Below are 24,948 nucleotides of genomic sequence, written 5' to 3'. Positions count from 1 at the left end.
AGCAGACGTTAATGACCTCCCCCAGAAAACATTACTGACACCCCCGCAGACATTACTGACACCCCCTCAGACATTACTGTGACACCCCCACCCCCAGCAGACATTAATGACCTCCCCAGAAAACATTACTGACACCCCTGCAGACATTACTGACACCCCCTCAGACATTACTGTGACACCCCCACCCCCAGCAGACATTACTGACACCCCCTCAGACATTACTGTGACACCCCCACCCCCAGCAGACATTACTGACACCCCCTCAGACATTACTGTGACACCCCCCCCCCAGCAGACATTACTGACACCCCCTCAGACATTACTGACACCCCCTCAGACATTACTGTGACACCCCCCCCCCAGCAGACATTACTGACACCCCCTCAGACATTACTGTGACAGTGACACCCCCACCCCCAGCAGACATTACTGACACCCCCTCAGACATTACTGTGACACCCCCACCCCCAGCAGACGTTAATGACCTCCCCCAGAAAACATTACTGACACCCCCGCAGACATTACTGACACCCCCTCAGACATTACTGTGACACCCCCACCCCCAGCAGACATTACTGACCTCCCCCAGAAAACATTACTGACACCCCCGCAGACATTACTGTGACAGTGACACCCCCACCCCCAGCAGACATTACTGACACCCCCTCAGACATTACTGTGACACCCCCACCCCCAGCAGACATTAATGACCTCCCCCAGAAAACATTACTGACACCCCCGCAGACATTACTGTGACAGTGACACCCCCACCCCCAGCAGACATTACTGACACCCCCCTCAGACATTACTGTGACACCCCCACCCCCAGCAGACATTAATGACACCCCCTCAGACATTACTGTGACACCCCCACCCCCAGCAGACATTACTGACACCCCCTCAGACATTACTGTGACACCCCCACCCCCAGCAGACATTAATGACACACCCTCCAACTTCAGTGGGACTTGCCTGAGCCCCTGCTCTGCTGACCGAGTCTCTGCTCCTGTGGTCACGTGGTGCAGTAGTTGCTGCTCCCTGCTGGGCTGAGGGCTCCTCTGGTGCGCCCCGTGTGACCATGTGACTTCCTGTTTAGAGCAGGAAGCCGGAGAGGACGGGCATTGGTGCTGCCTCACACACTGATGGAAGGGGCGTGACAGTGCAGCGCGCGGAGGAGAGGCTCCTCCCTATGGCAGACTGCCAGTGCTGTCGGTGCACTGTGACTGTGACAGGCGGCGGGCGGCTGCAGGAGCGCACCTTACCGGCATCTGCAGCTCCTGTGCTCCACTACAGCCCCTGCCTGTGAGTGCCAGGTTGTGTCTAGATCCACTTCTATTCTTTGACCAGGATGTGACGTTATGTGAGGGCAGAAGTTGTTAGATGCCCTCACAGCATTTTTTTATTTTATTTGTAATTTATGGAGGTGTAGGTTCATTATTGTTATTGCAGCTGGACTGTACCCTTGCAGACTTGCTTTGTTCACCATGCTTTGGGCACGGTGGCCCTTCCTTACTCACCGCCCTTTTATATTCCCCCTCCAGGTATACGTGGACCATACCATCCAACTGTACCGGTTTTTTAACGGTCTGTACCGGCTAAATCAAAGTGTACCGAATGTACCATTTTATTGGCTGTTCCCCCCTCAGCTGTCACAGTTGAGGCAGCACGGAGGCAAACAGCCGAGTGATGGTGTCATTGAAGACGGCGCCAGGAGAAGAGGGCTTGGCTTGGCTTGAGGAGCTGCTGCTGGACGCAGTTCGGAGCTAGGCTTAACTCTGCAGCCAATGGTAGCCGCCTTCAATGCACCGCGGGGAATCACAATGCAGGCATCACGGCCAATCATTGCTCAGGGGGCGGAAGGGAATTTGAATCATGATTCATGTCCATGCGTCAGTGTAAGTGTGCGACTGCGAGCAGCAGTACGGGCTAAGGTAATGGGAGAACCGGGGAGCACAGGTAACCGTGGTCCATAGAGCCATGTGGGGGTGTAATAGGTGATGCAGTGTGAACAGTACACATTCAGAAAGGGGGCGTGACCACACCCACTTTTTTCATGGCCACACCCCCTTTCTTAATGCGTACCGGTTTCTGCCCTTCAAATGTTGGAGGGTATGCGTGGACCCAGTAAATAATAGGAAAAGTCAAAATACAGAAGTGGTTCTAGCCGAAACCGTAAGTACATGCCTAGCCCCCCCCCCCCAAACAGCCTAATCCTAAATCCCCCGACTAGTGCCTAAACCCATACCTCCCAATTGTCCTGATTTTTGCGGGACCGTTCATTTTAGCACCCTGCATCTTTCAAAACCTGTGCAGTTCCACTCCCCTGCCTGGGGGTGTCACTCTCTACTTTGATGCTTTTAGCACAATGTGGTCTGTATTTCAGCACTGATATACAGACCAGGAAAGAGGAACTGCACAGGTTTTGAAAGATGCAAGTTGCCGGAATAACATTACGTATATGGAAGGAACGCAGGACATTTATTCCGTTGTTTTTTTAAATTCTTTTGAAACGCAATACAGATAGGGCAGGCCTTATGCTTGCTGGCGAATCGCCAGCAGCATGCTGCTGGCGATCCGCCAGCAACACGGCGCGCCATCTGACTGAGACGCGCGTGCGTCCCCCACGCACGTGCGTCTCAGTATCCGGGCGGCCGGCGGGCGAGGCGGACGCAATACTGTCCGCCTCCCGCTCGAGGGGGGCTGGGGGGACCCGAGGAGGCTGTGGGGGGGTGCGGGCGCCCGGTGTGGGCACCGGGCGACCGTCGGAAGGGGACGGCAGCACCGTCGGAAGGGGACGCGCGCGCACCTCGTGCGCGCGCGTCCCCTTCCGACACACAGATGGCGCGGGAGCAGGGAATGGCGATGGCGTCGCCATCGCCATCCCCTGCAAAGATGAGCCCGGCCCCATCTGTATGTCTTTTTTTGGTACTTGTTTCCTAGCATGGCACCCCCGATTTTGATCAAAGTGCATCTTATGCAATCGCATCGCATGCAATATAGCGGCATGCGATTCGATTTTTAATTGTACAAGCACCCTAATGGGTGCTTTCAATGTTAAATGCACCCCCACTATCAGCGCCAACCCGAAGCGTGGCAAGCGCAGCGAGCCCGCGAGGGGCGGCGGTACGGGTCCTCCGACATTTTCATTCCCCCACTATCCACGTCGGCGTGGAGTTGATTTTAGATAGTGTGGCGAGTGCAGTGAGCCACTGAGCCCAAAGCATGGCGAGCCCCGCGAGGGGACACGGATTACTTTACATGTATTCCGCTTCCGCTCACCACGCTTCGGGCTCGTATTCCGCATCCACTCGCCACGCTTCGGGCTTGGTGGCTATCTAAAATCAACTCCACGCCGATGTGGGTATTGGGGGTATGAAAAGGTCAGAGGGCGCGTACCGCCACCCTTCGCGGGCTCGCTGCGCTTGCCACGCTACGGGTTGGCATTGATAGTGGGGGTGGCATTGACAATGGGGGTGCATTTAACATTGTAAGCACCCGTCAGGAGTGCTTGTACAATTAAAAATCGCATCACATGCCATTTGCTGGCATTTGATGCTATGCCATATTTCATTGTACAAGCACTCCTGATAATTTAACGGGAAGTTCGCATCGCACAAAACTATATACGGTATGCGATGGGTGCCGTGCTAGGAAACAAGTACTGGTTAAAAAGTCCCAGGGTGGAACTGTTCCACCTTTGCATGTTACAGTATATTAAGATAAAAGGTAGTTCTGCAAGCTTCAGTGGGTACGTCTTGTGTGACATCTTGAACAATAAACATCTTTGCCTTCAAGGTCACTGACTTCAACTTGCGACCAAGAGGTTTAAGTCCAGCATCTCCAAGCTCTGCCCTCTGCCAGCTACCGATGCAGAGGCCTGGTGAATGATCGGTGACTAGTCGGGAACCAACTGACACCAGTTAGAAGCTGTGTCAGCAGCGAGTCAACACATACACAGCAGTAAGCGGTATTGATGTGCTGGTTGTAGGAGCCTGAGCAGTAACGTGGTTCCAGGTGCCACGTGGTTGCAGTCTGGTGGGGGTGGCATCAACATACCCGGCCACTACACAGTGGGTGGAGTCAGTAACAGAACTAAAATAGCACGGCACCCGGCTACGCTACGTTTTCAGCATAGGCTAAGCTACGCTGTCAGTGTGGCCCAGCGGCTGCCTAGCGTACTTAGCATAGTGACTCCGCGGCAGCACGGCTCTGTCCCCGGCGTCCATGGCAAGCCTAGTGAGCGCCTCTCACACAGCGGCGGTAACCGCCAGGTCCCCTGCGCTGGGGGGAGAAGGGATCATGCAGGCACCGGCGGAGAGGTGCTCCATCTGTCTGAGACGCAGGTGAGTCTCAGACGCTCCTGCATCTCAGTATTATTGCGGCAGGGTATGGCAACCCTGCCTGTGTCCGCTTCAGGGAGAGCCTCCTTTTCAAACCCCCACTATCCACGCCAGCACGAAGCGTGGCGAGCTCAGCAAGCTCCACGAGGGAACGAGTTACGCGTCCCCCCAACCTGTTCATACCCCCACTATCCACGTCAGGTGTGGAGTTGGTTTTATAAAGTGTGGTGAGCGCAGCGAGCCACCGAGCCCGAAGCGTGGCGAGGGGACACGGATTACTTTACATGTATTCCGTGTCCGCTCTCCACACTTTATGAAATCAACTCCACGCCGACGTGGATAGTGGGGGTATGAACAGGTAGGCGCGGGGCTCGCTGTGCTCACTACGCTTCGGCCTGGCGTGGATAGTGGGGGTGTTTCAGGAACATATATGACAAGGACGCTGGACGCGCGAACACTACGCTGATTCTGACAGGGACGCTTACTGCGCTAGCGGGAACACTACGCAACTTCTGACAGACTAGGCTAACTACGCTGGACGCGCGAACACTACGCTGATTCTGACAGGGACGTTTACTACGCTAGCGGGAACACTACGCTACTTCTGGCTGACTAGGCTAACTACGCTGGCCGCGAGAACACTACGCTGATTCTGACAGGGACGCTTACTAAGCTAGCGGGAACACTACGCTACTTCTGACTGACTAGGCTAATTACGCTGGCCGCTAGAACAGTACGCTGATTCTGACAGGGACGCTTACTACGCTAGCGGGAACACTACTCAACTTCTGACTGACTACGCTAACTACGCTGGCCGCGAGAACACTACGCTGATTCTGACAGGGACGCTTACTACGCTAGCGGGAACACTACGCTACTTCTGACTGACTATGCTAACTACGCTGGCCGCGAGAACACTACGCTGATTCTGACAGGGACGCTTACTACGCTAGCAGGAACACTACTCAACTTCTGACTGACTACGCTAACTACGCTGGCCGCGAGAACACTACGCTGATTCTGACAGGGACGCTTACTACGCTAGCGGGAACACTGCTCTACTTCTGACTGACTATGCTAACTACGCTGGCCGCGAGAACACTACGCTGATTCTGACAGGGACGCTTACTACGCTAGCGGGAACACTACTCTACTTCTGACTGACTATGCTAACTACGCTGGCCGCGAGAACACTACGCTGATTCTGACAGGGACGCTTACTACGCTAGCGGGAACACTACGCAACTTCTGACTGACTATGCTAACTATGCTGGCCGCTAGAACACTACGCTGATTCTGACAGGGACGCTTACTACGCTAGCAGGAACACTACTCTACTTCTGACTGACTACACTAACTACGCTGGCCGCGAGAACACTACGCTGATTCTGACAGGGACGCTTACTACGCTAGCGCTACTTCTGACTGACTAGGCTGACTACTCTGGCCGCGCGAACACTACGCTGATTCTGACTGGGACGCTTACTACGCTAGCGGGAACACTACTCAACTTCTGACTGACTACGCTAACTATGCTGGCCACGAGAACACTACGCTGATTCTGACAGGGACGCTTACTACGCTAGCGGGAACACTACTCAACTTCTGACTACGCTAACTACTCTGGCCGCGCGAACACTACGCTGATTCTGACATGGAAGCTTACTACCCTAGCGGGAACACTACTTTACTTCTGACTGACTACGCTAACTACTCTGGCCGTGAGAACACTACGCTGATTCTGACAGGGACGCTTACTACGCTAGCGGGAACACTACTCTACTTCTGACTGACTACGCTAACTACTCTGGCCGTGCGAACACTACGCTGATTCTGACAGGGACGCTTACTACGCTAGCGGGAACACTACTCAACTTCTGACTGACTACGCTGGCCGCGAGAACACTACGCTGATTCTGACAGGGACGCTTACAACGCTAGCGGGAACACTACTCTACTTCTGACTGACTACGCTAACTACTCTGGCCGCGAGAACACTACGCTGATTCTGACAGGGACGCTTACTACACTAGCGGGAACACTACTCAACTTCTGACTGACTACGCTGGCCGCGAGAACACTACGCTGATTCTGACAAGGACGCTTACTACGCTAGCGGGAACACTACTCAACTTCTGACTATGCTAACTACTCTGGCCGCGCGAACACTACGCTGATTCTGACAGGGACGCTTACTACGCTAGCGGTACCACTACTCTACTTCTGACTGACTATGCTAACTACGCTGGCCGCGAGAACACTACGCTGATTCTGACAGGGACGCTTACTACGCTAGCGGGAACACTACGCAACTTCTGACTGACTATGCTAACTACGCTGGCCGCTAGAACACTACGCTGATTCTGACAGGGACGCTTACTACGCTAGCAGGAACACTACTCTACTTCTAACTGACTACACTAACTACGCTGGCCGCGAGAACACTACGCTGATTCTGACAGGGACGCTTACTACGCTAGCGCTACTTCTGACTGACTAGGCTGACTACTCTGGCCGCACGAACACTACGCTGATTCTGACTGGGACGCTTACTACGCTAGCGGGAACACTACTCAACTTCTGACTGACTACGCTGGCCGCGAGAACACTACGCTGATTCTGACAGGGACGCTTACTACGCTAGCGGGAACACTACTCAACTTCTGACTACGCTAACTACTCTGGCCGCGCGAACACTACGCTGATTCTGACAGGGACGCTTACTACGCTAGCGGGAACACTACTCAACTTCTGACTGACTATACTAACTACGCTGGCCGCGAGAACACTACTCTGATTCTGACAGGGACGCTTACTACGCTAGCGCTACTTCTGACTGACTAGGCTGACTACTCTGGCCGCGCGAACACTACGCTGATTCTGACTGGGACGCTTACTACGCTAGCGGGAACACTACTCAACTTCTGACTGACTACGCTGGCCGCGAGAACACTACGCTGATTCTGACAGGGACGCTTACTACGCTAGGGGGAACACTACTCAACTTCTGACTACGCTAACTACTCTGGCCGCGCGAACACTACGCTGATTCTGACAGGGACGCTTACTACGCTAGCGGGAACACTACTCAACTTCTTACTGACTATACTAACTATGCTGGCCGTGAGAACACTACGCTGATTCTGACAGGGACGCTTACTACGCTAGCGGGAACACTACTCAACTTCTGACTACGCTAACTACTTTGGCCGCGCGAACACTACGCTGATTCTGACAGGGACGCTTACTACGCTAGCGGGAACACTACTCAACTTCTGACTACGCTAACTACTCTGGCCGCGCGAACACTACGCTGATTCTGACAGGGAAGCTTACTACGCTAGCGGGAACACTACTCTACTTCTGATTGACTATGCTAACTACACTGGCCGCGAGAACACTACGCTGATTCTGACAGGGACGCTTACTACGCTAGCGGGAACACTACTCAACTTCTGACTTACTACGCTAACTACGCTGGCCGCGAGAACACTACGCTGATTCTGACAGGGACGCTTACTACGCTAGCGGGAACACTGCTCTACTTCTGACTGACTGTGCTAACTACGCTGGCCGCGAGAACACTACGCTGATTCTGACAGGGACGCTTACTACGCTAGCGGGAACACTACTCTACTTCTGACTGACTATGCTAACTACGCTGACCACGAGAACACTACGCTGATTCTGACAGGGACGCTTACTACGCTAGCGGGAACACTACTCAACTTCTGACTTACTACGCTAACTACGCTGGCCGCGAGAACACTACGCTGATTCTGACAGGGACGCTTACTACGCTAGCGGGAACACTGCTCTACTTCTGACTGACTATGCTAACTACGCTGGCCGCGAGAACACTACGCTGATTCTGACAGGGACGCTTACTACGCTAGCGGGAACACTACTCTACTTCTGACTGACTATGCTAACTACGCTGACCACGAGAACACTACGCTGATTCTGACAGGGACGCTTACTACGCTAGCGGGAACACTACTCAACTTCTGACTATGCTAACTACTCTGGCCGCGCGAACACTACGCTGATTCTGACAGGGACGCTTACTACGCTAGCGGGAACACTACTCTACTTCTGACTGACTATGCTAACTACGCTGGCCTCGAGAACACTACGCTGATTCTGACAGGGACGCTTACTACGCTAGCGGGAACACTACGCAACTTCTGACTGACTATGCTAACTACGCTGGCCGCTAGAACACTACGCTGATTCTGACAGGGACGCTTACTACGCTAGCAGGAACACTACTCTACTTCTGACTGACTACACTAACTACGCTGGCCGCGAGAACACTACGCTGATTCTGACAGGGACGCTTCCTACGTTAGCGCTACTTCTGACTGACTAGGCTGACTACTCTGGCCGCGCGAACACTACGCTGATTCTGACTGGGACGCCTACTACGCTAGCGGGAACACTACTCAACTTCTGACTGACTACGCTAACTACGCTGGCCGCAAGAACACTACGCTGATTCTGACAGGGACGCTTACTACGCTAGCGGGAACACTACTCAACTTCTGACTACGCTAACTACTCTGGCCGCGCGAACACTACGCTGATTCTGACAGGGACGCTTACTACGCTAGCAGGAACACTACTCTACTTCTGACTGACTACACTAACTACGCTGGCCGCGAGAACACTACGCTGATTCTGACAGGGACGCTTACTACGCTAGCGCTACTTCTGACTGACTAGGCTGACTACTCTGGCCGCGCGAACACTACGCTGATTCTGACTGGGACGCTTACTACGCTAGCGGGAACACTACTCAACTTCTGACTACGCTAACTACTCTGGCCACGCGAACACTACGCTGATTCTGACATGGAAGCTTACTACGCTAGCGGGAACACTACTTTACTTCTGACTGACTACGCTAACTACTCTGGCCGTGAGAACACTACGCTGATTCTGACAGGGACGCTTGCTACGCTAGCGGGAACACTACTCTACTTCTGACTGACTACGCTAACTACTCTGGCCGTGCGAACACTACGCTGATTCTGACAGGGACGCTTACTACGCTAGCGGGAACACTACTCAACTTCTGACTGACTACGCTGGTCGCGAGAACACTACGCTGATCCTGACAGGGACGCTTACAACGCTAGCGGGAACACTACTCTACTTCTGACTGACTACGCTAACTACTCTGGCCGCGAGAACACTACGCTGATTCTGACAGGGACGCTTACTACACTAGCGGGAACACTACTCAACTTCTGACTGACTACGCTGGCCGCGAGAACACTACGCTGATTCTGACAAGGACGCTTACTATGCTAGCGGGAACACTACTCAACTTCTGACTATGCTAACTACTCTGGCCGCGCGAACACTACGCTGATTCTGACAGGGACGCTTACTACGCTAGCGGGAACACTACTCTACTTCTGACTGACTATGCTAACTACGCTGGCCGCGAGAACACTACGCTGATTCTGACAGGGACGCTTACTACGCTAGCGGGAACACTACGCAACTTCTGACTGACTATGCTAACTACGCTGGCCGCTAGAACACTACGCTGATTCTGACAGGGACGCTTACTACGCTAGCAGGAACACTACTCTACTTCTGACTGACTACACTAACTACGCTGGCCGCGAGAACACTACGCTGATTCTGACAGGGACGCTTACTACGCTAGCGCTACTTCTGACTGACTAGGCTGACTACTCTGGCCGCACGAACACTACGCTGATTCTGACTGGGACGCTTACTACGCTAGCGGGAACACTACTCAACTTCTGACTGACTACGCTAACTACGCTGGCCGCGAGAACACTACGCTGATTCTGACAGGGACGCTTACTACGCTAGCGGGAACACTACTCAACTTCTGACTACGCTAACTACTCTGGCCGCGCGAACACTACGCTGATTCTGACAGGGACGCTTACTACGCTAGCGGGAACACTACTCAACTTCTGACTGACTATACTAACTACGCTGGCCGCGAGAACACTACGCTGATTCTGACAGGGACGCTTACTACGCTAGCGCTACTTCTGACTGACTAGGCTGACTACTCTGGCCGCGCGAACACTACGCTGATTCTGACTGGGACGCTTACTATGCTAGCGGGAACACTACTCAACTTCTGACTGACTACGCTAACTACGCTGGCCGCGAGAACACTACGCTGATTCTGACAGGGACGCTTACTACGCTAGGGGGAACACTACTCAACTTCTGACTACGCTAACTACTCTGGCCGCGCGAACACTACGCTGATTCTGACAGGGACGCTTACTACGCTAGCGGGAACACTACTCAACTTCTTACTGACTATACTAACTATGCTGGCCGTGAGAACACTACGCTGATTCTGACAGGGACGCTTACTACGCTAGCGGGAACACTACTCAACTTCTGACTACGCTAACTACTTTGGCCGCGCGAACACTACGCTGATTCTGACAGGGACGCTTACTACGCTACCAGGAACACTACTCAACTTCTGACTACGCTAACTACTCTGGCCGCGCGAACACTACGCTGATTCTGACAGGGTAGCTTACTACGCTAGCGGGAACACTACTCTACTTCTGCCTGACTACTCTAACTACGCTGGCCGCGAGAACACTACGCTGATTCTGACAGGGACGCTTACTACGCTAGCGGGAACACTACTCAACTTCTGACTGACTACGCTAACTACGCTGGCCGCGAGAACACTACGCTGATTCTGACAGGGACGCTTACTACGCTAGCGGGAACACTGCTCTACTTCTGACTGACTATGCTAACTACGCTGGCCGCTAGAACACTACGCTGATTCTGACAGGGACGCTTACTACGCTAGCGGGAACACTACTCTACTTCTGACTGACTATGCTAACTACGCTGACCGCGAGAACACTACGCTGATTCTGACAGGGACGCTTACTACGCTAGCGGGAACACTACTCAACTTCTGACTATGCTAACTACTCTGGCCGCGCGAACACTACGCTGATTCTGACAGGGACGCTTACTACGCTAGCGGGAACACTACTCTACTTCTGACTGACTATGCTAACTACGCTGGCCGCGAGAACACTACGCTGATTCTGACAGGGACGCTTACTACGCTAGCGGGAACACTACGCAACTTCTGACTGACTATGCTAACTACGCTGGCCGCTAGAACACTACGCTGATTCTGACAGGGACGCTTACTACGCTAGCAGGAACACTACTCTACTTCTGACTGACTACACTAACTACGCTGGCCGCGAGAACACTACGCTGATTCTGACAGGGACGCTTACTACGCTAGCGCTACTTCTGACTGACTAGGCTGACTACTCTGGCCGCGCGAACACTACGCTGATTCTGACTGGGACGCCTACTACGCTAGCGGGAACACTACTCAACTTCTGACTGACTACGCTAACTACGCTGGCCGCAAGAACACTACGCTGATTCTGACAGGGACGCTTACTACGCTAGCGGGAACACTACTCAACTTCTGACTACGCTAACTACTCTGGCCACGCGAACACTACGCTGATTCTGACAGGGACGTTTACTACGCTAGCGGGAACACTACTCAACTTCTGACTGACTATACTAACTATGCTGGCCGCGAGAACACTACGCTGATTCTGACAGGGACGCTTACTACGCTAGCGGGAACACTACTCAACTTCTGACTACGCTAACTACTCTGGCCGCGCGAACACTACGCTGATTCTGACAGGGACGCTTACTACGCTAGCGGAAACACTACTCAACTTCTGACTACGCTAACTACTCTGGCCGCGCGAACACTACGCTGATTCTGACAGGGAAGCTTACTACGCTAGCGGGAACACTACTCTACTTCTGACTGACTATGCTAACTACACTGGCCGCGAGAACACTACGCTGATTCTGACAGGGACGCTTACTACGCTAGCGGGAACACTACTCAACTTCTGACTGACTACGCTAACTACGCTGGCCGCGAGAACACTACGCTGATTCTGACAGGGACGCTTACTACGCTAGCGGGAACACTACTCAACTTCTGACTACGCTAACTACTCTGGCCGCGCGAACACTACGCTGATTCTGACAGGGAAGCTTACTACGCTAGCGGGAACACTACTCTACTTCTGACTGACTATGCTAACTACACTGGCCGCGAGAACACTACGCTGATTCTGACAGGGACGCTTACTACGCTAGCGGGAACACTACTCAACTTCCGACTGACTACGCTAACTACGCTGGCCGCGAGAACACTACGCTGATTCTGACAGTGACGCTTACTACGCTAGCGGGAACACTGCTCTACTTCTGACTGACTATGCTAACTACGCTGGCCGCGAGAACAGTACGCTGATTCTGACAGGGACGCTTACTACGCTAGCGGGAACACTACTCTACTTCTGACTGACTATGCTAACTACGCTGACCGCGAGAACACTACGCTGATTCTGACAGGGACGCTTACTACGCTAGCGGGAACACTACGCAACTTCTGACTGACTATGCTAACTACGCTGGCCGCTAGAACACTACGCTGATTCTGACAGGGATGCTTACTACGCTAGCAGAAACACTACTCTACTTCTGACTGACTACACTAACTACGCTGGCCGCGAGAACACTACGCTGATTCTGACAGGGACGCTAACTACGCTAGCGCTACTTCTGACTGACTAGGCTGACTACTCTGGCCGCGCGAACACTACGCTAATTCTGACTGGGACGCTTACTACGCTAGCGGGAACACTACTCAACTTCTGACTGACTACGCTAACTATGCTGGCCACGAGAACACTACGCTGATTCTGACAGGGACGCTTACTACGCTAGCGGGAACACTACTCAACTTCTGACTATGCTAACTACTCTGGCCGCGCGAACACTACGCTGATTCTGACATGGAAGCTTACTACGCTAGCGGGAACACTACTTTACTTCTGACTGACTACGCTAACTACTCTGGCCGTGAGAACACTACGCTGATTCTGACAGGGACGCTTACTACGCTAGCGGGAACACTACTCTACTTCTGACTGACTACGCTAACTACTCTGGCCGTGCGAACACTACGCTGATTCTGACAGGGACGCTTACTACGCTAGCGAGAACACTACTCAACTTCTGACTGACTACGCTGGCCGCGAGAACACTACGCTGATTCTGACAGGGACGCTTACAACGCTAGCGGGAACACTACTCTACTTCTGACTGACTACGCTAACTACTCTGGCCACGAGAACACTACGCTGATTCTGACAGGGACGCTTACTACACTAGCGGGAACACTACTCAACTTCTGACTGACTACTCTGGCCGCGAGAACACTACGCTGATTCTGACAAGGACGCTTACTACGCTAGCGGGAACACTACTCAACTTCTGACTATGCTAACTACTCTGGCCGCGCGAACACTACGCTGATTCTGACAGGGACGCTTACTACGCTAGCGGGAACACTACTCTACTTCTGACTGACTATGCTAACTACGCTGGCCGCGAGAACACTACGCTGATTCTGACAGGGACGCTTACTACGCTAGCGGGAACACTACGCAACTTCTGACTGACTATGCTAACTACGCTGGCCGCTAGAACACTACGCTGATTCTGACAGGGACGCTTACTACGCTAGCAGGAACACTACTCTACTTCTGACTGACTACACTAACTACGCTGGCCGCGAGAACACTACGCTGATTCTGACAGGGACGCTTACTACGCTAGCGCTACTTCTGACTGACTAGGCTGACTACTCTGGCCGCGCGAACACTACGCTGATTCTGACTGGGACGCTTACTACGCTAGCGGGAACACTACTCAACTTCTGACTGACTACGCTAACTACGCTGGCCGCGAGAACACTATGCTGATTCTGACAGGGACGCTTACTACGCTAGCGGGAACACTACTCAACTTCTGACTACGCTAACTACTCTGGCCACGCGAACACTACGCTGATTCTGAGAGGGACGCTTACTACGCTAGCGGGAACACTACTCAACTTCTGACTGACTATACTAACTAAGCTGGCCGCGAGAACACTACGCTGATTCTGACAGGGACGCTTACTACGCTAGCGCTACTTCTGACTGACTAGGCTGACTACTCTGGCCGCGCGAACACTACGCTGATTCTGACTGGGACGCTTACTACGCTAGCGGGAACACTACTCAACTTCTGACTGACTACGCTAACTACGCTGGCCGCGAGAACACTACGCTGATTCTGACAGGGACGCTTACTACGCTAGCGGGAACACTACTCAACTTCTGACTACGCTAACTACTCTGGCCGCGCGAACACTACGCTGATTCTGACAGGGACGCTTACTACGCTAGCGGGAACACTACTCAACTTCTGACTGACTATACTAACTATGCTGGCCGTGAGAACACTACGCTGATTCTGACAGGGACGCTTACTACGCTAGCGGGAACACTACTCAACTTCTGACTACGCTAACTACTTTGGCCGCGCGAACACTACGCTGATTCTGACAGGGACGCTTACTACGCTAGCGGGAACACTACTCAACTTCTGACTACGCTAACTACTCTGGCCGCGCGAACACTACGCTGATTCTGACAGGGAAGCTTACTACGCTAGCAGGAACACTACTCTACTTCTGACTGACTATGCTAACTACACTGGCCGCGAGAACACTACGCTGATTCTGACAGGGACGCTTACTACGCTAGCGGGAACACTACTCAACTTCTGACTGACTACGCTAACTACGCTGGCCGCGAGAACACTACGCTGATTCTGACAGGGACGCTTACTACGCTAGCGGGAACACTACTCAACTTCTGACTACGCTAACTACTCTGGCCGCGCGAACACTACGCTGATTCTGAGAGGGACGCTTACTACGCTAGCGGGAACACTACTCAACTTCTGACTGACTATACTAACTAAGCTGGCCGCGAGAACACTACGCTGATTCTGACAGGGACGCTTACTACGCTAGCGCTACTTCTGACTGACTAGGCTGACTACTCTGGCCGCGCGAACACTACGCTGATTCTGACTGGGACGCTTACTACGCTAGCGGGAACACTACTCAACTTCTGACTGACTACGCTAACTACGCTGGCCGCGAGAACACTACGCTGATTCTGACAGGGACGCTTACTACGCTAGCGGGAACACTACTCAACTTCTGACTACGCTAACTACTCTGGCCGCGCGAACACTACGCTGATTCTGACAGGGACGCTTACTACGCTAGCGGGAACACTACTCAACTTCTGACTGACTATACTAACTATGCTGGCCGTGAGAACACTACGCTGATTTTGACAGGGACGCTTACTACGCTAGCGGGAACACTACTCAACTTCTGACTACGCTAACTACTTTGGCCGCGCGAACACTACGCTGATTCTGACAGGGACGCTTACTACGCTAGCGGGAACACTACTCAACTTCTGACTACGCTAACTACTCTGGCCGCTCGAACACTACGCTGATTCTGACAGGGAAGCTTACTACGCTAGCGGGAACACTACTCTACTTCTGACTGACTATGCTAACTACACTGGCCGCGAGAACACTACGCTGATTCTGACAGGGACGCTTACTACGCTAGCGGGAACACTACTCAACTTCTGACTGACTACGCTAACTACGCTGGCCGCGAGAACACTACGCTGATTCTGACAGGGACGCTTACTACGCTAGCGGGAACACTACTCAACTTCTGACTACGCTAACTACTCTGGCCGCGCGAACACTACGCTGATTTTGACAGGGACGCTTACTACGCTAGCGGGAACACTACTCTACTTCTGACTGACTACGCTAACTACTCTGGCCGCGCGAACACTACGCTGATTCTGACAGGGACGCTTACTACGCTAGCGGGAACACTACTCAACTTCTGACTGACTACGCTGGCTGCGAGAACACTACGCTGATTCTGACAGGGACGCTTACTACGCTAGCGGGAACACTACTCAACTTCTGACTGACTACGCTGGCCGCGAGAACACTACGCTGATTCTGACAGGGACGCTTACTACGCTAGCGGGAACACTACTCAACTTCTGACTATGCTAACTACTCTGGCCGCGCGAACACTACGCTGATTCTGACAGGGACGCTTACTACGCTAGCGGGAACACTACTCTACTTCTGACTGACTATGCTAACTACGCTGGCCGCGAGAACACTACGCTGATTCTGACAGGGACGCTTACTACGCTAGCGGGAACACTACGCAACTTCTGACTGACTATGCTAACTACGCTGGCCGCTAGAACACTACGCTGATTCTGACAGGGACGCTTACTACGCTAGCAGGAACACTACTCTACTTCTGACTGACTACACTAACTACGCTGGCCGCGAGAACACTACGCTGATTCTGACAGGGACGCTTACTACGCTAGAGCTACTTCTGACTGACTAGGCTGACTACTCTGGCCGCGCGAACACTACGCTGATTCTGACTGGGACGCCTACTACGCTAGCGGGAACACTACTTAACTTCTGACTGACTACGCTAACTACGCTGGCCGCGAGAACACTACGCTGATTCTGACAGGGACGCTTAGTACGCTAGCGGGAACACTACTCAACTTCTGACTACGCTAACTACTCTGGCCGCGCGAACACTACGCTGATTCTGACAGGGACGCTTACTACGCTAGCGGGAACACTACTCAACTTCTGACTGACTATACTAACTATGCTGGCCGCGAGAACACTACGCTGATTCTGACAGGGACGCTTACTACGCTAGCGGGAACACTACTCAACTTCTGACTACGCTAACTACTCTGGCCGCGCGAACACTACGCTGATTCTGACAGGGACGCTTACTACGCTAGCGGGAACACTACTCAACTTCTGACTACGCTAACTACTCTGGCCGCGCGAACACTACGCTGATTCTGACAGGGAAGCTTACTACGCTAGCGGAAACACTACTCTACTTCTGACTGACTATGCTAACTACACTGGCCGCGAGAACACTACGCTGATTCTGACAGGGACGCTTACTACGCTAGCGGGAACACTACTCAACTTCTGACTGACTACGCTAACTACGCTGGCCGCGAGAACACTACGCTGATTCTGACAGGGACGCTTACTACGCTAGCGGGAACTCTACTCAACTTCTGACTACGCTAACTACTCTGGCCGCGCGAACACTACGCTGATTCTGACAGGGAAGCTTACTACGCTAGCGGGAACACTACTCTACTTCTGACTGACTATGCTAACTACACTGGCCGCGAGAACACTACGCTGATTCTGACAGGGACGCTTACTACGCTAGCGGGAACACTACTCAACTTCCGACTGACTACGCTAACTACGCTGGCCGCGAGAACACTACGCTGATTCTGACAGGGACGCTTACTACGCTAGCGGGAACACTGCTCTACTTCTGACTGACTATGCTAACTACGCTGGCCGCGAGAACAGTACGCTGATTCTGACAGGGACGCTTACTACGCTAGCGGGAACACTACTCTACTTCTGACTGACTATGCTAACTACGCTGACCGCGAGAACACTACGCTGATTCTGACAGGGACGCTTACTACGCTAGCGGGAACACTACGCAACTTCTGACTGACTATGCTAACTACGCTGGCCGCTAGAACACTACGCTGATTCTGACAGGGATGCTTACTACGCTAGCAGGAACACTACTCTACTTCTGACTGACTACACTAACTACGCTGGCCGCGAGAACACTACGCTGATTCTGACAGGGACGCTAACTACGCTAGCGCTACTTCTGACTGACTAGGCTGACTACTCTGGCCGCGCGAACACTACGCTAATTCTGACTGGGACGCTTACTACGCTAGCGGGAACACTACTCAACTTCTGACTGACTACGCTAACTATGCCGGCCACGAGAACACTACGCTGATTCTGACAGGGACGCTTACTACGCTAGCGGGAACACTACTCAACTTCTGACTATGCTAACTACTCTGGCCGCGCGAACACTACGCTGATTCTGACATGGAAGCTTACTACGCTAGCGGGAACACTACTTTACTTCTGACTGACTACGCTAACTACTCTGGCCGTGAGAACACTACGCTGATTCTGACAGGGACGCTTACTACGCTAGCGGGAACACTACTCTACTTCTGACTGACTACGCTAACTACTCTGGCCGTGCGAACACTACGCTGATTCTGACAGGGACGCTTACTACGCTAGCGGGAACACTACTCAACTTCTGACTGACTACGCTGGCCGCGAGAACACTACGCTGATTCTGACAGGGACGCTTACAACGCTAGCGGGAACACTACTCTACTTCTGACTGACTACGCTAACTACTCTGGCCACGAGAACACTACGCTGATTCTGACAGGGACGCTTACTACACTAGCGGGAACACTACTCAACTTCTGACTGACTACGCTGGCCGCGAGAACACTACGCTGATTCTGACAAGGACGCTTACTACGCTAGCGGGAACACTACTCAACTTCTGACTATGCTAACTACTCTGGCCGCGCGAACACTACGCTGATTCTGACAGGGACGCTTACTACGCTAGCGGGAACACTACTCTACTTCTGACTGACTATGCTAACTACGCTGGCCGCGAGAACACTACGCTGATTCTGACAGGGACGCTTACTACGCTAGCGGGAACACTACGCAACTTCTGACTGACTATGCTAACTACGCTGGCCGCTAGAACACTACGCTGATTCTGACAGGGACGCTTACTACGCTAGCAGGAACACTACTCTACTTCTGACTGACTACACTAACTACGCTGGCCGCGAGAACACTACGCTGATTCTGACAGGGACGCTTACTACGCTAGCGCTACTTCTGACTGACTAGGCTGACTACTCTGGCCGCGCGAACACTACGCTGATTCTGACTGGGACGCTTACTACGCTAGCGGGAACACTACTCAACTTCTGACTGACTACGCTAACTACGCTGGCCGCGAGAACACTATGCTGATTCTGACAGGGACGCTTACTACGCTAGCGGGAACACTACTCAACTTCTGACTACGCTAACTACTCTGGCCACGCGAACACTACGCTGATTCTGAGAGGGACGCTTACTACGCTAGCGGGAACACTACTCAACTTCTGACTGACTATACTAACTAAGCTGGCCGCGAGAACACTACGCTGATTCTGACAGGGACGCTTACTACGCTAGCGCTACTTCTGACTGACTAGGCTGACTACTCTGGCCGCGCGAACACTACGCTGATTCTGACTGGGACGCTTACTACGCTAGCGGGAACACTACTCAACTTCTGACTGACTACGCTAACTACGCTGGCCGCGAGAACACTACGCTGATTCTGACAGGGACGCTTACTACGCTAGCGGGAACACTACTCAACTTCTGACTACGCTAACTACTCTGGCCGCGCGAACACTACGCTGATTCTGACAGGGACGCTTACTACGCTAGCGGGAACACTACTCAACTTCTGACTGACTATACTAACTATGCTGGCCGTGAGAACACTACGCTGATTCTGACAGGGACGCTTACTACGCTAGCGGGAACACTACTCAACTTCTGACTACGCTAACTACTTTGGCCGCGCGAACACTACGCTGATTCTGACAGGGACGCTTACTACGCTAGCGGGAACACTACTCAACTTCTGACTACGCTAACTACTCTGGCCGCGCGAACACTACGCTGATTCTGACAGGGAAGCTTACTACGCTAGCGGGAACACTACTCTACTTCTGACTGACTATGCTAACTACACTGGCCGCGAGAACACTACGCTGATTCTGACAGGGACGCTTACTACGCTAGCGGGAACACTACTCAACTTCTGACTGACTACGCTAACTACGCTGGCCGCGAGAACACTACGCTGATTCTGACAGGGACGCTTACTACGCTAGCGGGAACACTACTCAACTTCTGACTACGCTAACTACTCTGGCCGCGCGAACACTACGCTGATTCTGAGAGGGACGCTTACTACGCTAGCGGGAACACTACTCAACTTCTGACTGACTATACTAACTAAGCTGGCCGCGAGAACACTACGCTGATTCTGACAGGGACGCTTACTACGCTAGCGCTACTTCTGACTGACTAGGCTGACTACTCTGGCCGCGCGAACACTACGCTGATTCTGACTGGGACGCTTACTACGCTAGCGGGAACACTACTCAACTTCTGACTGACTACGCTAACTACGCTGGCCGCGAGAACACTACGCTGATTCTGACAGGGACGCTTACTACGCTAGCGGGAACACTACTCAACTTCTGACTACGCTAACTACTCTGGCCGCGCGAACACTACGCTGATTCTGACAGGGACGCTTACTACGCTAGCGGGAACACTACTCAACTTCTGACTGACTATACTAACTATGCTGGCCGTGAGAACACTACGCTGATTTTGACAGGGACGCTTACTACGCTAGCGGGAACACTACTCAACTTCTGACTACGCTAACTACTTTGGCCGCGCGAACACTACGCTGATTCTGACAGGGACGCTTACTACGCTAGCGGGAACACTACTCAACTTCTGACTACGCTAACTACTCTGGCCGCTCGAACACTACGCTGATTCTGACAGGGAAGCTTACTACGCTAGCGGGAACACTACTCTACTTCTGACTGACTATGCTAACTACACTGGCCGCGAGAACACTACGCTGATTCTGACAGGGACGCTTACTACGCTAGCGGGAACACTACTCAACTTCTGACTGACTACGCTAACTACGCTGGCCGCGAGAACACTACGCTGATTCTGACAGGGACGCTTACTACGCTAGCGGGAACACTACTCAACTTCTGACTACGCTAACTACTCTGGCCGCGCGAACACTATGCTGATTTTGACAGGGACGCTTACTACGCTAGCGGGAACACTACTCTACTTCTGACTGACTACGCTAACTACTCTGGCCGCGCGAACACTACGCTGATTCTGACAGGGACGCTTACTACGCTAGCGGGAACACTACTCAACTTCTGACTGACTACGCTGGCTGCGAGAACACTACGCCGATTCTGACAGGGACGCTTACTACGCTAGCGGGAACACTACTCAACTTCTGACTGACTACGCTGGCCGCGAGAACACTACGCTGATTCTGACAGGGACGCTTACTACGCTAGCGGGAACACTACTCAACTTCTGACTATGCTAACTACTCTGGCCGCGCGAACACTACGCTGATTCTGACAGGGACGCTTACTACGCTAGCGGGAACACTACTCTACTTCTGACTGACTATGCTAACTACGCTGGCCGCGAGAACACTACGCTGATTCTGACAGGGACGCTTACTACGCTAGCAGGAACACTACGCAACTTCTGACTGACTATGCTAACTACGCTGGCCGCTAGAACACTACGCTGATTCTGACAGGGACGCTTACTACGCTAGCAGGAACACTACTCTACTTCTGACTGACTACACTAACTACGCTGGCCGCGAGAACACTACGCTGATTCTGACAGGGACGCTTACTACGCTAGCGCTACTTCTGACTGACTAGGCTGACTACTCTGGCCGCGCGAACACTACGCTGATTCTGACTGGGACGCCTACTACGCTAGCGGGAACACTACTTAACTTCTGACTAACTACGCTGGCCGCGAGAACACTACGCTGATTCTGACAGGGACGCTTAGTACGCTAGCGGGAACACTACTCAACTTCTGACTACGCTAACTACTCTGGCCGCGCGAACACTACGCTGATTCTGACAGGGACGCTTACTACGCTAGCGGGAACACTACTCAACTTCTGACTGACTATACTAACTATGCTGGCCGCGAGAACACTACGCTGATTCTGACAGGGACGCTTACTACGCTAGCGGGAACACTACTCAACTTCTGACTACGCTAACTACTCTGGCCGCGCGAACACTACGCTGATTCTGACAGGGACGCTTACTACGCTAGCGGGAACACTACTCAACTTCTGACTACGCTAACTACTCTGGCCGCGCGAACACTACGCTGATTCTGACAGGGAAGCTTACTACGCTAGCGGGAACACTACTCTACTTCTGACTGACTATGCTAACTACACTGGCCGCGAGAACACTACGCTGATTCTGACAGGGACGCTTACTACGCTAGCGGGAACACTACTCAACTTCTGACTGACTACGCTAACTACGCTGGCCGCGAGAACACTACGCTGATTCTGACAGGGACGCTTACTATGCTAGCGGGAACACTACTCAACTTCTGACTACGCTAACTACTCTGGCCGCGCGAACACAACGCTGATTCTGACAGGGACGCTTACTACGCTAGCGGGAACACTACTCAACTTCTGACTACGCTAACTACTCTGGCCGCGCGAACACTACGCTGATTCTGACAGGGAAGCTTACTACGCTAGCGGGAACACTACTCTACTTCTGACTGACTATGCTAACTACGCTGGCCGCGAGAACCCTACGCTGATTCTGACAGGGAAGCTTACTACTCTAGCGGGAACACTACGCAACTTCTGACTGACTATGCTAACTACGCTGGCCGCGAGAACACTACGCTGATTCTGACAGGGACACTTACTACGCTAGCAGGAACACTACGCAACTTCTGACTGACTACACTAACTACGCTGGCCGCTAGAACACTACGCTGATTCTGACAGGGACGCTTACTACTCTAGCGGGAACACTACGCAACTTCTGACTGACTATGCTAACTACGCTGGCCGCGAGAACACTACGCTGATTCTGACAGGGACGCTTACTACTCTAGCGGGAACACTACGCAACTTCTGACTGACTACACTAACTACGCTGGCCGCTAGAACACTACGCTGATTCTGACAGGGACGCTTACTACGCTAGCAGGAACACTACTCTACTTCTGACTGACTACACTAACTACGCTGGCCGCGAGAACACTACGCTGATTCTGACAGGAACACTACGCAACTTCTGACTGACTACGCTAACTACGCTGGCCGTGCGAACACTGCGCTGATTCTGACAGGGACGCTACGCTAACCTCGTAATGGGCGCCTTGCTATTACACAAATACCCAGAACTTTACTGATGGGCAATCCCTTATTGACCAGATCCCCTGAGACCTGAATCTGATGAATGAAAGTCCAAGATAAGAAAAATTATTGGAAAAGATATAAAAGTCACGAATGAAAAAGGTGCCAAGAATCGTGACTGCGACAATTGTCCCAAGTTTGTGATGTTTTCATGGTCCCTGCTGCCTGTGAGGGGGTAGACCAGACACTTGATATATTGTTTTATTATGTGTTTAACCATACCTTTCCAACAGGTCATTATGAGAAAACGGAAATAAAATTTTGTAACATGGGGAAGTTTTTAGTGAGTGTAGGGGTGTTGGAATGCAATTCTTTCCTGCACTGTCTCATAACTGTACATGGTGGACACTAGGACCCAGGGAGACCTGTCCTCCAATCTGATGTACTGCTTTACTGCATAGTGTGTAGCCATCTTGTAGAGTCTTAGCACTTGAGATATCTACCCCAGTGATTATCAGCAAGAAGCTGTTCCAGCAGCCCTGCACCACTACCTACAAGCAGCATACACTCACCTGCTGGTGGCTGTATAAAACACTACTTTGTTTAAAGCCAGGACAGTAGACTTTCAGCAGCACTTCAGGGGCGGGGCTTGATCGCGACATCATCAAGCCCTATAATGGTGAGATATTAGCCCCGCCTCCTCCTCAGAGACATGCGGATTGCAGTATTTAAACTATGCGGTTGGGGGAGGGGCAGGGGTCCCTAACAATCCAGGAGGGTTTCCCACCTTTCCAGGGCCATTATGTGAGGGTAGGCAACCCTGTTTAAAGCATAGATCCATGAGAACTAGTGTGAATGCAACAGTGAGTACGGCTGTGCCTGTTATGTATGGATGTACCTGTTCATAGTGTGAGTCACCCACTGGTATGTGCCTCTATAACTCTGCACATAGCACCTGCACACACATCATTCCCTAGACTAGCCCTGGGCCCGGACTAGAAATCAGTCCCGGGCCTCAAAATTCCTGGTGGCAGCCCTGGCAAGGTATATGAGACAGAGGCAGAAATGCAATGTACACCTATTAGTAATTGTCATTCTTACAGATCCGCGAACCTGCTTTCTTCCGAGGCTTCTATCTGAAATAGAATTTGAGCTTTCCCTGCATTCGGCAGCTGATTACTAGTTTGTTTTGTGCTGCGGGAGGGTTTTCTGCACATTCGTGGAGGATAATATGTGGCAACAGGTACTCTCTGCTCGGGGAAATCATCGCCGGTCCCGGCGGTAAGATGTCAGTGATGAACTTGCTGAGAACTTTATACGCAGCAGGTGCCAAATCCCAGGGGAGATGATATCCTGGGAACATGGCATACGCACCTCTCTTTACGCCTGATGTAAGGATTTAGATGCGTAATTATGTCTTTCCAGGCAAACGAGCTGCACATATGGCTTGTATAGAATCACAATGCAGGCGAGGTCTCCGGTAATGCGCATTCCCAACATATTAAGTGACTGCTGTTAAGGTTTCTGTATTCAAAGTCCGGATACGAAATTCATAACTCGGGGAGCTGCATTGTGATAATCGGGCAGAGATGGTTAATTACACGTCTGTTTTTGTGATACGTTTTCTGGACCTTCTATGTGATG

At 52.4% G+C, this 24,948-nt stretch overlaps 1 long non-coding RNA gene across 2 annotated transcripts in view; it reads left to right on the top strand.

Annotated features, from left to right (window-relative positions):
* Window positions 1-1,112: 1,112 nt before the first annotated feature.
* Window positions 1,113-24,948, top strand: part of LOC146045674 (uncharacterized) — a 29,109-nt gene continuing 5,273 nt past the window's right edge. For both annotated transcript variants that reach the window (XR_014465553.1, XR_014465554.1), the window contains exons 1-2: window positions 1,113-1,302; window positions 3,796-3,960. This is a non-coding gene — a long non-coding RNA (uncharacterized LOC146045674). The remainder of the gene's footprint in view (window positions 1,303-3,795; window positions 3,961-24,948) is intronic.

Source organism: Crinia signifera, chromosome 11 (assembly GCF_055691185.1).
Source record: "Crinia signifera chromosome 11, ASM5569118v1, whole genome shotgun sequence".
In the NCBI taxonomy this organism is placed as follows: Eukaryota; Metazoa; Chordata; class Amphibia; order Anura; family Myobatrachidae; genus Crinia; species Crinia signifera.
Note: the sequence above shows the minus strand (reverse complement) of the source record. Positions and strands in the feature narration are given on the sequence as shown.